The following is a 14,554-nucleotide window of genomic DNA, read 5'->3' as shown; positions in this document are numbered from 1 at the left end:
TATCTGGGCCTCCTTGGTCAGTAACGAATTATCTCCAAACCCAGAAGCTTGAAACAAATAGCATTTACGAGTTCATGGGTCCAAAGGTTAGCAGGGTGAGTCTTTTGGTCCAACTGGGGCTCCCTTGGGATTCTATGGGTAGCAGCAGCTGGGAAGCTCTTGCCGTCTTGTTTTTATGGAGATAGTTAATGTGAGTTATTTCTACTGTATCATTCTTATCCACTGGAGGCCAGGTCAGGCAACTCCCAAGGTAATCATGTGGCGGCAGAAAGACACTTAAATGGAGCAAGAACTGTCTCGAACTTCTGAATGAACGTGTCTGATAAAATCCTATGGACCAAAGAAAGTCATGTGGTCAGAAAGTAAGATGGAAGGATGCAGGGGACAAGACAGCTTCTTCACTGAACATTGAGGTGATGTGAGGTTCCTGCAGGGGGTGAGGGAGGGTGACATACGTTATTATTACAGTGTTACATATTTGAAACCTTCAAAAGGGTAGTCTCATGCTCGCTGACAATCTTTAAAAGGGAAAATTAGAAAAACATTCTGTACCACCCAGGTTTTATAATGCAAAGCCAAACGAGTAAGAATTTCTCTAAAAACTACAGCATTGGCACAACTATACAAAAAGGCCCCTCAACCTAGAAAAGAGCCGAAAGAGCCAATCACTGGGGAAAGGTAGGAAGAGGGAGGCAGAGGAAGCAGAAGCTGGAGGGGGAAGCGGAGGACACAGAATAAGAACAAGGAAGAGTGTATCCAAACAATCTCAGGTGGTTAAGAAGGCTCACTGCTCTGCAGAGGACCCAATTTAGCCCCTATCACCCATGTCAGGAACTGTACAACCAATTGCCACTCTAGCTCCAGGGGACCTGACACCCTCTTCTGCTTCTCTCAGGGGAGAACAGGACCTTCGGGCTTCTTCTCCGTGTAAAGGGGGCAATTACCATCAAACAGATTGTCCTACGCTATACCTTCTGTGTCTGTGAACTGGAACGTCTGCAGTGTATATAAGATGCGACACTAAGAAGCCTCGCAGCCTTCTGCGGCTGTGTAAGGGAAGACAGTGTGACTGTCAAAATAATTTTTTATGTATTTTTTTATTCAATTAACATACCAATCCCAGTCCCCCTCCCTCCCCACCTCCTCCTAGCACCACTCCTACCCACTCCTCAGAAAGGGTAAGGCCCCTCTATGGGGAGTCACCCAGAAGCCTTAGCAAACCCTTGAAAAACAGAACCAAAAGGGACACAGACTGTTCACACGCTTTGGTGTACCTCAGGTGAGAACTGAGAGACTAAAGATGGATGGATGGGTAGACAAACGGATGGACAGAGAGAAGCGATTTTTGATCAGCCAGATATGGTGGCCCTTACCATCCATCCCAGCACTCGGGAGGGAGGAAGAAGTCACTCTCTGTATGACTGAGGCCAGCCTAGTTTACACAGCCAGCTCCAGATTACATAGAGGGAGACCACGTCTCAAATAAATACACAAATAATTTCGATATAAATTTAACCCTTTCCATGCTTTGTAGTAAAATTACATGTTCTGTAATTGCTAGTTTCTTCTGGGTTGTCTTGTTTGCTCACAGTTAAGGCTGTCTCCTAAAATAGATCAAGTGAAGGGCTCTTTATAACAGATCTGTGAGCCGAGTTAAAGCCGCTTTATTTCCCCTTCACCCTTCAATTTGCATTAATTGGGAGCAGCCGTGAAACAGTGCCAACCTCACCTCAGGTCAGATGACTAAACAAAAACGAACCACACTGCTTCACACCCACGAATAAATGTATCCCAAGCTGGCATACGAGTCGGTTACAAAACAGTACTCTGTTGGAACTACAAAATATCCACTCTAGTAACATGTCTGCGCCCCAACTTTAAAAGGTGTAACAGACATACTTTCTAAGCTGCAGTTGTTGCAGGGAGGGATTCTCATTATGACTCTGGATAGCTTCTTTTGAGTTCTGGGCAAATTCTCAATTTCCTGTTATCTAACAAGAAGAGTTAAGTCCAGGTGTGTTTAGGTTGGGAGGGCTTGGCCTCAGCTCCCTTCTCTAACTGGCCTTCTACACAGCCATGTCACCACTGAGCTTGCCTTGTGCCTCGTGAGCCGACTCGAATAGGTGGCTTCTCAGGAACACACCATGAAAGAGATGCTGTCTGTATTCCACAAATTCTAGGAACCACCTCCATGGCACCGAAGTCTCAGATTCTTCAGAGTTTGACTCTAAAACTAGAGCTTCTTCTCAGGCATTCCGAGCCAGCCTCTGTCATCAGACTCCCCAAGGGGAACTCCTCGCCAGGGGTCTGCCTCACTCTCTCTCTGCCTCTCCTTTCCGAATCCAGAAAGGGAGTCTGTTCATACTGTCGGTCTCGTGTCCCTGTGAGAACTAACGCATGTGAAATTATTACTACAAACCATAAAGTGTACTTAGCAAGAGTTTATGAATGAAGTTCTGACCTATGACCCCAGCGCTCTGGAGGCTGGGGCAGAAGACAGAAGGTTCTAAGGACGCCTGGACTTTATAATGAGCAGGCTGGTCTTGGGTACAGCATGGTTGCTGTCTTGAAAAGAAGAAAGTAAAATAAAAAAAAAAACTTTTTTTGAGGTTGGATATTTATTCAGTGGGTTATGGAAGGGAAGGGGGAGAAGGAAAAGAGCAGAGAGAGAAGCAGAGAGAGGGGAGGGAGAGAAGGGAGAAACAGAAGCTGCCTCTCTGAGAGGGAGATGGAAAAAGAGCTAAAAATTAAAAAAAAAACTTCTTAATGTGAATTATGTGAGGATTTATATTGTTTCCATGTAACCAAGTTCAAATCTATTTCTTACAGCCTAAATCAAAATCAAAATTATTAAGTTAAATTATGTTCATATATATTGACGTTTGATATGGTTTCTACAAAAGGCACTGTTTATTTTTAGATATTAATGTCAAGGCTAAGGGCATGCATGTACTTAAAAGCGCAGTAAAACCAAACAACTCCAAACACACGCCTCTTTGTTCTGTTGGCTTCCTCTTCGGAAAGGCTTTTAGGATATAACATGCTTCTTCATGCCTTGGTGCCTAACCCAATACTGTCAGCTTTTCTCCTCACAGTGAGATAAAGTTGGAGGTTTTGGATTAGAACGCCTATGGCAAGAACAGAAGAAAGAGATTTTGAAGGAGATAGGTGAATACAATTCCAGAGTCCTCTTGAATGTGTTTTCCAAGTGAAAGACGTTAGCCATAATAAATTCTAATAAGTATGTGTCGCCTGCATATTCATGGCGTGTGTGCTTTCTCTATGGAGGCATAGTGTGGATGAACCTTCATGAGGACAAGGTGAGACCTTGTCAAACAGCCCCGAGTGGGACCACAGAGACAATCTGCATACACCCAACATGCACTGCACACCATTGAATCCCTTTCGTTTGATAAACAGAGCTTTCCTGGTGCTGTAAGCACAGGGCGAAGGAACAGTGACTGGGTGTCTGTTTGGTGTGATGGGGAGAGCTTTTATGCACACATACTGTGGGAGTGGAGAAAGAGACGGAAGGCATGAAATGGTTGGTCGTGGAGAGGGCAGGTGTAATTAAAACACATTCATGCATGTAGACAATATAGCAAAGCTAGGAACTTTATACAGTCAGTTTGGGAGTTTTTACAAAATGTAGACAAAGACAAAGACAGAAAGTCACATGATACAGTGAATTTGAAATGCCCAGGTTGTGGTGATGGCTTGGTGAATGCACTTCTTGCTCTGCAAGAATGGAGAGCTGAACTCGGGTTCATGGTATTCCTGCGAAAAGTTAGGCAGGGTGTGCATGCCAGTTCTCCCTGCACAGCAGGACTGTTCATATCACGAGATGAACGAGCATAACCGTGCTGGCCATGGTCTGCCTTTCTAGGAGTCCTTGGGGACAGAGTGGTTTTACTTTTGGGCTGTTTTGCTCTTCTCCATTCCCCTTCTCACAAGGTCAGGGTGCCAGTCCATCCCCGGTCAAGGAATCTTGGAAGACAGAGTGAGACAGCTATGGTTGAGTCCACAATAGGTAGGAGAGGGAGCAACCTTATCTGCAGAGCCAGCTTCTTGGTGAGCTTAAACAGTATGTGACAGTTTAGTAATAGAATGTTTACGACACACACCAATACAAACAAGACCACCAAAGCCCAAGCCAAGTAATGGTGGCAGCTCACTGTTGTAATCTCAGTACTCAGAATACTGAGGCAGGAGAATTATCATGAGTTTGGGTCCAGCCTGGACTAGAGACCAAGTTCAAGAACAGCCTAGGCTACAAAAAAATAAGACCTTGTCTCCAAAACAAAACACACACACACACACAAACCATCACCCATGGATACATAGATATTTTTATGAATACAGAAAAAGAAAAGACAAGCAATTTATACATCAACTTATGATCTAGGCTCAGGGAGGGTTATCACAAAAATTATACCAGTGCTCTTTTCATCATTTTGGTGAAACAGATATGAAAGGGGGAGGGGGGAGTCGTCTTCAGTTCTGGGAGTCAAGAATCCAGATATTTATGCTCCTGAACTATGACTGTGACTTCTGAGTTTCCCACAACAATCATAAAAATATAAGGCCAGAGCTAACAGATTCGTAGACGGGGTGCTGCCCCTGCTGCCACCTGCTCCCAGCTTGTGCACCTAAAGAGTGTCCCTAAATAGCCCCCAGAAAGTGTCCCTATTAGGCCCCTCTAGGCAACTCCATCTCACTGCAGGTACCTGGAGCCACACCCTCAGCAGCACTGGAGTGCTGGCTCATCCCCAGGAAAAGGAAACTGCCTCTCATTAGCATGAAATCTCCTCTCCATCACCTGGAGGTTCCTGTTTGCTGCTTAGCCTTCTTCCCAGGCTGGGGATGCAAAGCTCTTGGGTGTTGTTCTTGAAGCCCCATAGAAAAGTCAGTCTTTGGGAGGCAGGAAGGTGGTTGCCGGCCTCTGTGATCACAGCCTAGTGTCAGAGTCTCTTCCATGAAACCGTGTCCAGTTCAGAATGTGATTTCATCCAATTTGCATGTTTTCAAAATGGGAGACGGCTTCTGAAACCGGACCCCACTGAAAGACAGAAATAAGAGCAGGTACTGATTAACCAAATGTCGGGGAACTTAAATTTGAAAAACAATTTATATTTATCTTCTTGTGTTTCCTTTTTTCCAGATCTGTGGTTTCCATCTCCTCGGAGGACCTGCCTGGTACCAAGCTCCACACATGGCTTAAGGAATAAGGTCAGACGTCACCCTTCACTCTCTGTTTGCGCTCGCGGTTATTTTCGCTGTTAGCTGACCCTTCTACCTTCAAACTTGCGGCACCGCCACTTTGTAAGAATTTTATTTAACACAACTGAGGTTGGTATTGCAGAGAAATATAAAGTATTAGGTGTCTAAAATTATAGCAAGGAAAAGAAACGGCGTAAGTAAATTTACTCAGGGGAAGAACGGTAGTCCCGGAATCCTGCCCTGAAAGAGCCGCGTCTCTTGCTTCACAAGAGAATTGTGCTTGAAGAATCCGATCCCGTCGCAAGTATCTTTTCCTTGAGTGCAAAAAGAAAGAAAAAAGAAAAAGAGTTAGATAAGCCTTTGCTTGTGCGAGCGGAGAGGGCTGAGCAGGTTGGTGCCTGAGGTTTCCTTGGTTTGCTGATAAGTCCCCTGGACCCCCTTCATTCTAAAGGAATGCGGTAATCGCAAGCACCCTGCTTGCGATGCTGGGCTGTAATTATGAAGCTGGTTTGTTGTCATCATTAGAACAACAGTTTCCGTTTGTCTCTGCGTCTAAAGCTATGTCAGCACTTTCCTTTCTGTGGTTATTATTTTTGACAGTTTAAAAGCTCACTATTAAAAAGGGGGGAGGGGAGCTTTCTGCTTTCTGGCCGTGTGGTAGTGTGCAGGTCTGGCCTGGTCTGGAGTCTATGGAAGTGTTGGCTGGCAGCAGCCAGGTCTTGTGAATGCTGTCTTTGTGCTTCTCTTGCCTGTGGCCTCTGGCCTATTGTCTATGCACCTTGGTTGGGCTGGTGCTGTCTGATGGTAACCGGTACTAATGTTACAGTGCCCGGTGCCCGAGCCCTCCCTTGGGAGTCCCCAGTCTGGCTGTCTCTGGCCCCCCGCCCTCCCTCCAGGGCTGTCACCTCTCTCTTATCAGAAAACAATATTGGTAATTTATGGACTGTCACGGAAAAGGGATCCCTTAAGAATCCTGAGATTTGTGGTTCTTTATACAAAAATGCAATGATTAGTATTTCCCGTGCGGCTAACGTGGATGGCTCTTTATTAATAAATTTGCCTCGTTTTCCCAAAGGCAACTTTTCACTGAATCTCAATTTGTAAAACATGAAAAAGACGAGATGTGCTGTTGGAGAAGGGTCACGAAGAGCCCCTACCCCAGCTTCTTCCTCATCCCTCCCCCAGTTGAATTGTCATCAGAAGTCCTCCACCCCAGTGCAGAACCCCAGGGACCTCAGAATACCCACACACATTCCTGCAGGGTGGTCCTTTGATTTCAAACCCAGAAGCCATGGAACTTTCTCTTCATGTTTGAAGCATGAAGCATTAGGGCCCAAATGAGCAATCTATGAATCCATTTTTATCTATTTCTTAAAAAGGCTTGGACAATCTATAGCAATAGGAATTAGTACAACCATATGACCTCAGTGAGAAAGGGGAATTGGCCAGGGGCCAGAAGCATAAGGGATTTGTCTGGAATGACGGGGTGCTATAGAACTTTCTAGACGTGTGCCCCATGTGGCCTGTGTCAAAACTACCTGTGCACTCTAGACGAAAAACCATCACTCCATGAACAAAGAAGATAGAGGAAAAGAGCAAGAAAAATAAGCTAAGCCTTTAGTGAATGAGAAAACTGTAGCCAGATGCTTGCATCTGGACATCTCCTTGAAGTTCTGTGGGTCCCCTGTGACCCTGGTCCTCAACAGTTTCTGAGGTTTGTGGAGACCTGCTGTCCATGCCGTGCCTTCTTTGCCTGATAATCACTCACCTAAAATAAAAGAAACAAGTCCATAATGTTTAATCTTCACCAACTCTTTGGATGCTTCTCAGTGACTGTAAAATCCAAGATTCATTCATCTCAGCAGAGACAGAGGTTGGAAAGTGGTCTCTGTGTTATCTATAAAACAGCAGCTCCTCGATTCTGCCCCTTGCTCTTGGCTATCTTGGCACCCTACTGTGACATTTGACCTTCTCTCAAGCCCCTCCCTCAGCCTGAAACACATTGGACAACTCTCCTTAAATCTCTCCATGCCTGTGTGTAGAGGTCGGCAGTAAAATGGAAGGTGGGATCCTTGGGCTGAAATGCAGCTAAGGACTTAGACCAAGGGAGATGAGGCTCAAGGCTCACCTTGGCAAAACTGATAAAAAGCAGGCCAAAGTGTATGACAAGGATGTAAAGGGACCTATGAAAAGGTCTCAGGGAGCAGAGCAGGAAGGACATGAAGACGCTCAAATGTCCCACCCAGCCTTTGAGACCATAAGACTTTTCTTCAAGCAAGACAAATAGTCCAGGACTTGAGAGATTTCCCAATGAAGGGCCAAAGCAAAGTCTACCCCCAACACATCCTCAGTACACAAATTTAGTTCACCAATGGAGCTATGGTAAAACTGAATCATCTGTGAAACATTTTTTTAAATAACCAGAACATTTTTTAACCCACACATGCCGTACTTTGCCTGCACATGACGCAAATTTCCTAATCAAACCAAATTTAATTTAGCAGTTTTCTTCCAACCAGCTTAACAGGCCTGAGAGCAGAAATGAAATTATGTAACGAAAGAATTGGAGCAGCGTTTGCTTCCTTGTGACTCCACTTGCTTCAAGTCATTAAGAGTCAACTTAACCAAATGGAAAATACCAAGACAGAAGGTGTCTGTCTTCTCCACTCCAGTGAAAGGGAATCTTACCTTCCTGGAACCAGGGTTTTGGCAGTGCCCCACCCCCAAACCACACCCTTACCCCCTACCACTAAAACAGGTTCTTGAGTTACTTGAGAGAATGAGAGTAAGGATAAAAATGTCGATAATTGAAGTCTAGTCTATGGATATTTTGCCCTTTGATTTCATTTTTAACATTTAAACGATATGCCTAATATAACCAAACTTAGCCACCTATTATAACCAAACTCAGCCACGTGTGATGTCTTCTACCTGTAATCCTAGCACTTGGGAGGATGAAACAGAAGAATTCTCCATAAATGCAAGGCCAGCCTGGGCTACATAGTGAGTGACAGGCCAACCTAGATTGCAGTCTCAGTATGTGAGTGTGTGAGAGTGTATGTAACTATTATATATTATATAAATATTTAGTAGTAAAAATATATTTTTGCAGACACAAGTACATGTGGGGTGGAGATTAGGAAGATGACACAGTAAAATAGTAAAATGTTTCCTACACAAGCATGAAGACCTGAGTTTGGTCCCCAGCATCTTCATAAAATGCCAGACAGATTGGTTGCGCTTTAATCTCATCACTGGGGGAGAGAGAGAAACACATGGGGACCTTTAGAGCTCTAGTTTTCCAGTCTAGATCTCAGGAAGAGATCCTGTCTCAAACCTAAAAAATGACACAGGAGGTTGACCTTTGGCCTCCACACACATGAACATGCCTGCACACCAATCCTCCCATATATATATATATATATATATATATATATATATATATATATATGTGTGTGTGTGTGTGTGTGTGTGTGTGTGTGTGTGTGTGTATACATCTACATATATTATATACATATTGTGTATAGATAGATAGATAGATAGATAGATAGATAGATAGATAGATATACACACAATCAAAATCACAGAAGTTGTGTGTTAGTTCCACGGCCTGGGGAAGCCAGTAATAGGAAAATGCTACCAATGAATAGGAAGTGCATGAAATTACATCAATGGATAAGTAAGCCACAAGTGTCTGTGATACAACATTGTATACTGTTCCTTTGCAGTTCCCAATAGTATTCTGTACCCACAGCAAAAGGATAGATTTCACATTAAGTGTTCAGAGCACATTCAGTTAAATTAAAAAGTAATGTAGGATGAACCAAAAAAAAATTAAAGAAGATAAAAAGGACCACTGTTCTGTAGAACAGTCTGGAATGTAAAGCAGGCGGCTTGTAGGCTCATGCTTGTGAAGTCTCCTCTTGGCTTTGCTTTCTACCAGCTCTGTACCTTTGAGGACAACTGTCCCAAGAACTGTTCTGAGCTTGCTCTCTCTTTCTTCCTTCCTTGAGCCTCGCCAATCTAACTTGCCGCTTTTACCCAGACACCCACTTTGTAGGAGGAGGAGCCGCTTGTTTGTGCCCTGCCGACCTTCTTGCTCAGCCCCAAAATAACCACACAGAAACTGTATTAATGAAATCACTGCTTGGCCCATTAGCTCTAACTTCTTATTGGCTAACGCTTACATCTTAATTTAACTCATCTCCACTAATCTGTGTATCACCACGAGGTCGTGGCATGCAAGCAAAGTTTCATCACATCTCCAGTGGCGGATCCATGATGTTTCTCTGACTCTGCCCTTTTTTCTCCCAGCATTCAGTTTTGTCTCCCCACCTCCCTAAGTTCTGCTTTATCAACAGGCCAAGGCAGTTTCTTTATTCATTAACCAAGAAAAGCAACACATAGACAGAAGGACCTCCCACACCACCACTTGGTCTGCTCTTGAGATATATATATCTGCAGCAACCTGAATATATTCAAACAATACATTCCTGGAGGGCTTTTAGCAAGTGCGGCATCCTGTTGAGAGTTTCCTCCTTCCAGTCCCCTCCACCTCTTTTCTCCAGTGTTGCTATTGAACTGAAAACAACCAAAAGCAGTCCAACAGGACAGCCACCACTTCATGCTCATGATGCATCCACTGCCTCTTTCTAGGCCAGGAGATGCAAGGTGGCAGGGTGCCATGGCTGAAGCTTTCATTGGCCCAGTAACAGAACTGGCCTTAACTAGACCTGCCGAGCTGAAACTAATCAATGTAGCCTATCAGCTAATGGCTTTGTAAACAGCTAAATTTGCAAAGAGAATTTAGAGGCCGCCATAAGAGGAAATCATAAAGAAACAAACTGTTGCTTGAACACGGTTTCTTTTTGCATCAGGAGACAGGGTTCTCTGATTATCAGACTTGACTCTTTGTACATTGCTGTTATTAGCAGCTGGCTGCCTTCTCCTGGCTTCTTGGTTCAAGATACCTGCTGGAGTGCCAGTCTTCTCACAGAATCCTAGACAACAGAAAAGGTGGATTGCGGGGGTAAAAAGCACCATGTGTTTTGTTGTGGTTGTTATTTTCCATTTCATGATATTACCAGAATTCCAACCCTACATCCACTGACCACTAGCTGCAAAGGAGCTGGCAAGCACAGCTAGGCACCTTGCCATCCTGAAGGAATGTGGAAGCCGGTCCTGATGTAACAGCCAGACCCACAAGCCTGGTCCCAATTAGGCAGCTGATGGAGGCTCTTCCATGAGAGCAGGTGCATCAACTAGCTAAGTGCAGTTTAAACCTTTGTGGAGAATGGGTACTCATCTACCTGCATACGTGATGGGGGCTACCCATAAGCACGTGCATGTAGAGCCAGGGACACCCATCCAGACACCAGCTAAGCTTTGAAGAAAGCAATGCAGACAAACAACAATGTCCTGGTCACTTTCTAAACAGAAAATCAGCAAGACTCCCACGATACAATCTATCAGCAGCACATAAATAATGCATGACTAAAGACACACACACATATTACAAAAGCATGGCTAGACACACACACACACATACACAAAAGCAGCTGCATAGCTAATGGCACACACATACTACAAAAACATGGCTAGATGCACATACACACACACACACACACACACCCCAAAGCAGCTGCATGACTAAGGACACACATACATGCTACAAAAGCATGACTAGATACACACACACACAACAAAAGCAGCTGCGTAGCTAATCACATACACACACACACACACACACACACACACACACAAAACAAAAGCAGCAACACAAACTTCCACAGAGCTTTGCCAGTTTCAAAGGTTTCCAAACACTAATATCCACGAGAAGAGCCTGGAAAAAGAAAAGCAGGCAAAAGTCCAGGCTTCTCACGGGAATAGGAAGCTAGAAAAGGAATAGTCACAAGACAGGAAAGATAGTCAAGGAATCATCCTAAGAAACTACATTAAAGGAGATGATGATGTCAGGATCGGGGATTAGTCGTTGTCTGTCTGTCCTTCTCCTCCCTGCCTCCTCCTCCTCCACACCTTCCCTCATCCCTTTCTTCCCTCATCCCTTCTTTCCTTCTCTCCTTCCCTTTCCTCCCCACTCCCATCTCCCCTCTTTCCTTTTGGGGAGCTATAGCTACATGCCTTTGGCAGCTATAGTCTCATTAGCGGTTCCTTTTATAGGCTTCCAAATGACAAAGAATTTATCCCAAATCATCATCGCATCCTTTCTGTTAAGCCAGAGGGAGGCAGGTGATGTCTTCTCATCACAGCTGACAGAATCAAGGCCTGTCTGTGATGCTGACAAAATGGAGTCAGGGCCCTCATCATGACTGTTTGGGATTCCTCCTGCCCATAGTCCATGACACTCCCTGGCATGCACACTTCCCTTGGGTGCAGGATCTACAGGGCTGTGCAAACCTGACCTGATCTTGTCTGTGCAAACTCTGTTGTTGTTTGTATTTAAAGTGTTGGGCCCCTTTGCTTCACTTTATGTTGTATATACATCAGTTACAATTATGTTAACTTGGGTCTATGCTTGTAACCCCTTACACTTGCATTTCTAAAGGTGAGTGTTACCCTGGCTGCTCACCTCCTGTTGGCAAGCAGGCAGGTTGCATCTACTGCCTGCCACTCCAGATGTCTTTATGTAGCTTGCTGAGGCAGATGCTGTGATTTCTACTGTAATAGCCTAGATCATGTCTCTAATTAAAGCTAAATGCCTGGGTGCTTATATAGTAAAAGTCTGAAGGCATACATGGGGAAAACACCAACTGTAGCCTGGTGGTTAGCATGCCGAGAGAAGGGGAGGGAGGAAAGCAAGGTCATTAGTGGTTTGCTACACATCACTCCTTATTGAGAGACGAAGCACACGTGGGTGGTGGGCGGGTCTGTGTGTGTGACGAAGTCTTGCCCTCTTTTCAAGCCGTCTTGCAACGTAAATGCCCTTCTTAAGGACAGCATTATGTGAGTCCTTGAAATGAAGTTGTCCCTTTTTGTTTGAGCGGTTAGTGTTTCTGGAAGTGTAGCACCCATTAGAGTTGTCCAGAAGGCTTCTTGACATGGTGTCCTGGGTTCCTCGTGTGGTGTGAGACTGCACAGGTTGTGAGACCAGCTAAGAACCCACATCCTAACAACTTCCCTTGGGATGTAGATATTGCTGATCCAAAGAGCGCACCTTGGGGACACTGATCTGAGAGAATTGTTCAGGCTGGTTGTTCGCTGTCATTCATTAGACCAGTGTTTGCTTGGTAAATGAATGTTTGGCTCTGCACTGGAACTAGCCCAAGTGTCCACCGTGGCAGAATGAAGAATGTCTCTCTGACGGAAAGGAGTCGGAACTACGCAGTGTAACTGAACTGGCTGTGTCGCCGGTGCCCCCTGGAGCTCTGCAACCCGTAGCCAAAGAGACAGATCACGGTTTGCACAGCCAACTTTGCTGCTTTGGTAAAAATATGCACAACGTGCCCAGGGATGGGCAGGGCCCTCAGACACAGACTGGAACCAAGGCAGAAAATAGGGCAAGGCTTGAAGGATGGCAGGACCCATAGCGTCTGGAAAGGCGAAGAGATGTTACCTAGGGAGTGGGGCAGACAATGGAAATGTCACACCCAGAAGACACAGAAGTATAAAGAGGGATTTATAATGCAATTGTTTACAGAGAAGGTAAAAGTGTTAGGATGGCAGGGTGAGCGCTGATCAGCACTGAAACTGTGCATATCTGTGTGAGATTCTCACACTGGACCCAATGGTATTGAGACTGTGAATATCTGTGTAAGATTCTCACACTGGACCCGATGGTACTGAGACTGTGCATACCTGTGCGAGATTCTCATACTGGACCCGATGGTACTGAGACTGAATATCTGTGTGAGATTCTCACAGTGAACGTGATGGCAGGGGACGACCATTTAGAAATTAAGCAGATTGGACTACAGATAGATTAAGAGCACTAGCTTCTCTTCAAGAGGATGCAGGTTCAATCCCCAGCACCCACATAACACCTCACAAGAGTTTGCAGTTCCAGTTCCGGGGACTCTGATGCTCTCTTCTGGCTTCTCTGGGCACTGTACGCACCTCAGCCACAGGTAGGAAGCAGAAAGTGAACTGGAAGTGGTGTGAGGCTCTTAATCTCAAAGCCCATCCCCAGTGACATACTCTCTCTGAGGCTGCGCTGCCTAACCCTCCCCAAACAGCACCACCAGGTAGAGACCAGGTGTTGCAATGGAGATATTTTCCACCCACCACAGTCTCCATCAAACCCAGTCCTGAGACCCCTTTCTGCTTTCTGCTTTCTCCGCGGTACTCTCTGACCCTTTTGTGTGTGAGGTATTTATCCCGCCGGTAGTCCGCAGTTTGTCTGTTGCTGTTATTTGTTGATTTGTTTCAACTTATTGGGGCTAAGGACTTCCGTTGTTTCCCAGGCTGGTCTGGAACATCTCTCTGTCCCCAAGTGATCCTCTGGCACCGTTCTCCTGTGTCACAGTAACAGGGCTGTGTCCCAAGCCAGTCTCTTGTCAGTGGGCACGAGGAATCTGTATCAATTCCTTCATAGTTTTGTCCTGAGCACCTAGAAGCATGCTGTTTGGTGGTTTCTCCCTTTGTTTTGATAGTTAGATATTCCCTCATTTGGAGAATCATTAAATAGTCCCCACCTTGTTTTTTATAAATGTTTCCTTAAAATACTCTCTTTAAATACTGTCCTTAAAATGCTTTATTTTCTGGAAATCATATGTCACACTCACACAAGAGCATCTGGTTAGGACTTCTCTAGACTGCTTGATTTTTCCCTCGTGAGTGTTGAGAGCTTCTGCCTTTAATATTCTGCGGAAATGTGATAGCAAGACTTTGGCTAAACTTGAAGCAAAATCTAAATTTGTTCCTTAGCCTTGGGAGAATGAGAGGAATCCTGAATGGAACAGAAAATAGCTTATCAAAAACATGTTCAAGCCAGGCAGTGGTGACACATGCCTTTAATTCCAGCCCTCGGGAGGAGGGAGGCAGAAGCAGGCAGATCTCTGTGAGTTCAAGGCCAGCCTGGTCCACATGAGCTGGTTCCATGACAGGCTCCAAAGGTACACAGAGAAACCTTGTCTCGAGAAAACAACAAAAAGAAAATGTTCATCTCTTTCATGAAATATCTAGTTACCTAGTTTATGTTATGTTAAATACAGACTTTAAGTGTAGTCAACAATGTTATATGGACCACTTCCGTAACATGTTCAGAGGTGACTGTCCACACACCGCACTAGTGAGTCTGCTTCTTCTAGAAATGTAAAGAGTCTGTCCCAAAGCCAGCAATTTCTGCATTGCAAAACACTTCCTGCTGCCAGCGGAA

General features: G+C 44.9%; 1 protein-coding gene across 13 annotated transcripts in view; it reads left to right on the top strand.

Moving 5' to 3' along the window:
- Positions 1-14,554, top strand: part of Thrb (thyroid hormone receptor beta) — a 337,375-nt gene that overhangs the window by 137,822 nt on the left and 184,999 nt on the right. For all 13 annotated transcript variants that reach the window (XM_087906289.1, XM_087906284.1, XM_087906294.1 and 10 more), the window contains one exon: positions 5,162-5,229. The gene's annotated coding sequence lies outside the window, so the exon portion shown is untranslated. The remainder of the gene's footprint in view (positions 1-5,161; positions 5,230-14,554) is intronic.

The sequence above is a fragment of the Myodes glareolus genome, chromosome 5 (assembly GCF_982192425.1).
Source record: "Myodes glareolus chromosome 5, mMyoGla1.1, whole genome shotgun sequence".
Taxonomy (NCBI): domain Eukaryota; kingdom Metazoa; phylum Chordata; class Mammalia; order Rodentia; family Cricetidae; genus Myodes; species Myodes glareolus.
This window is presented reverse-complemented; position numbering and strand designations above follow the sequence as displayed.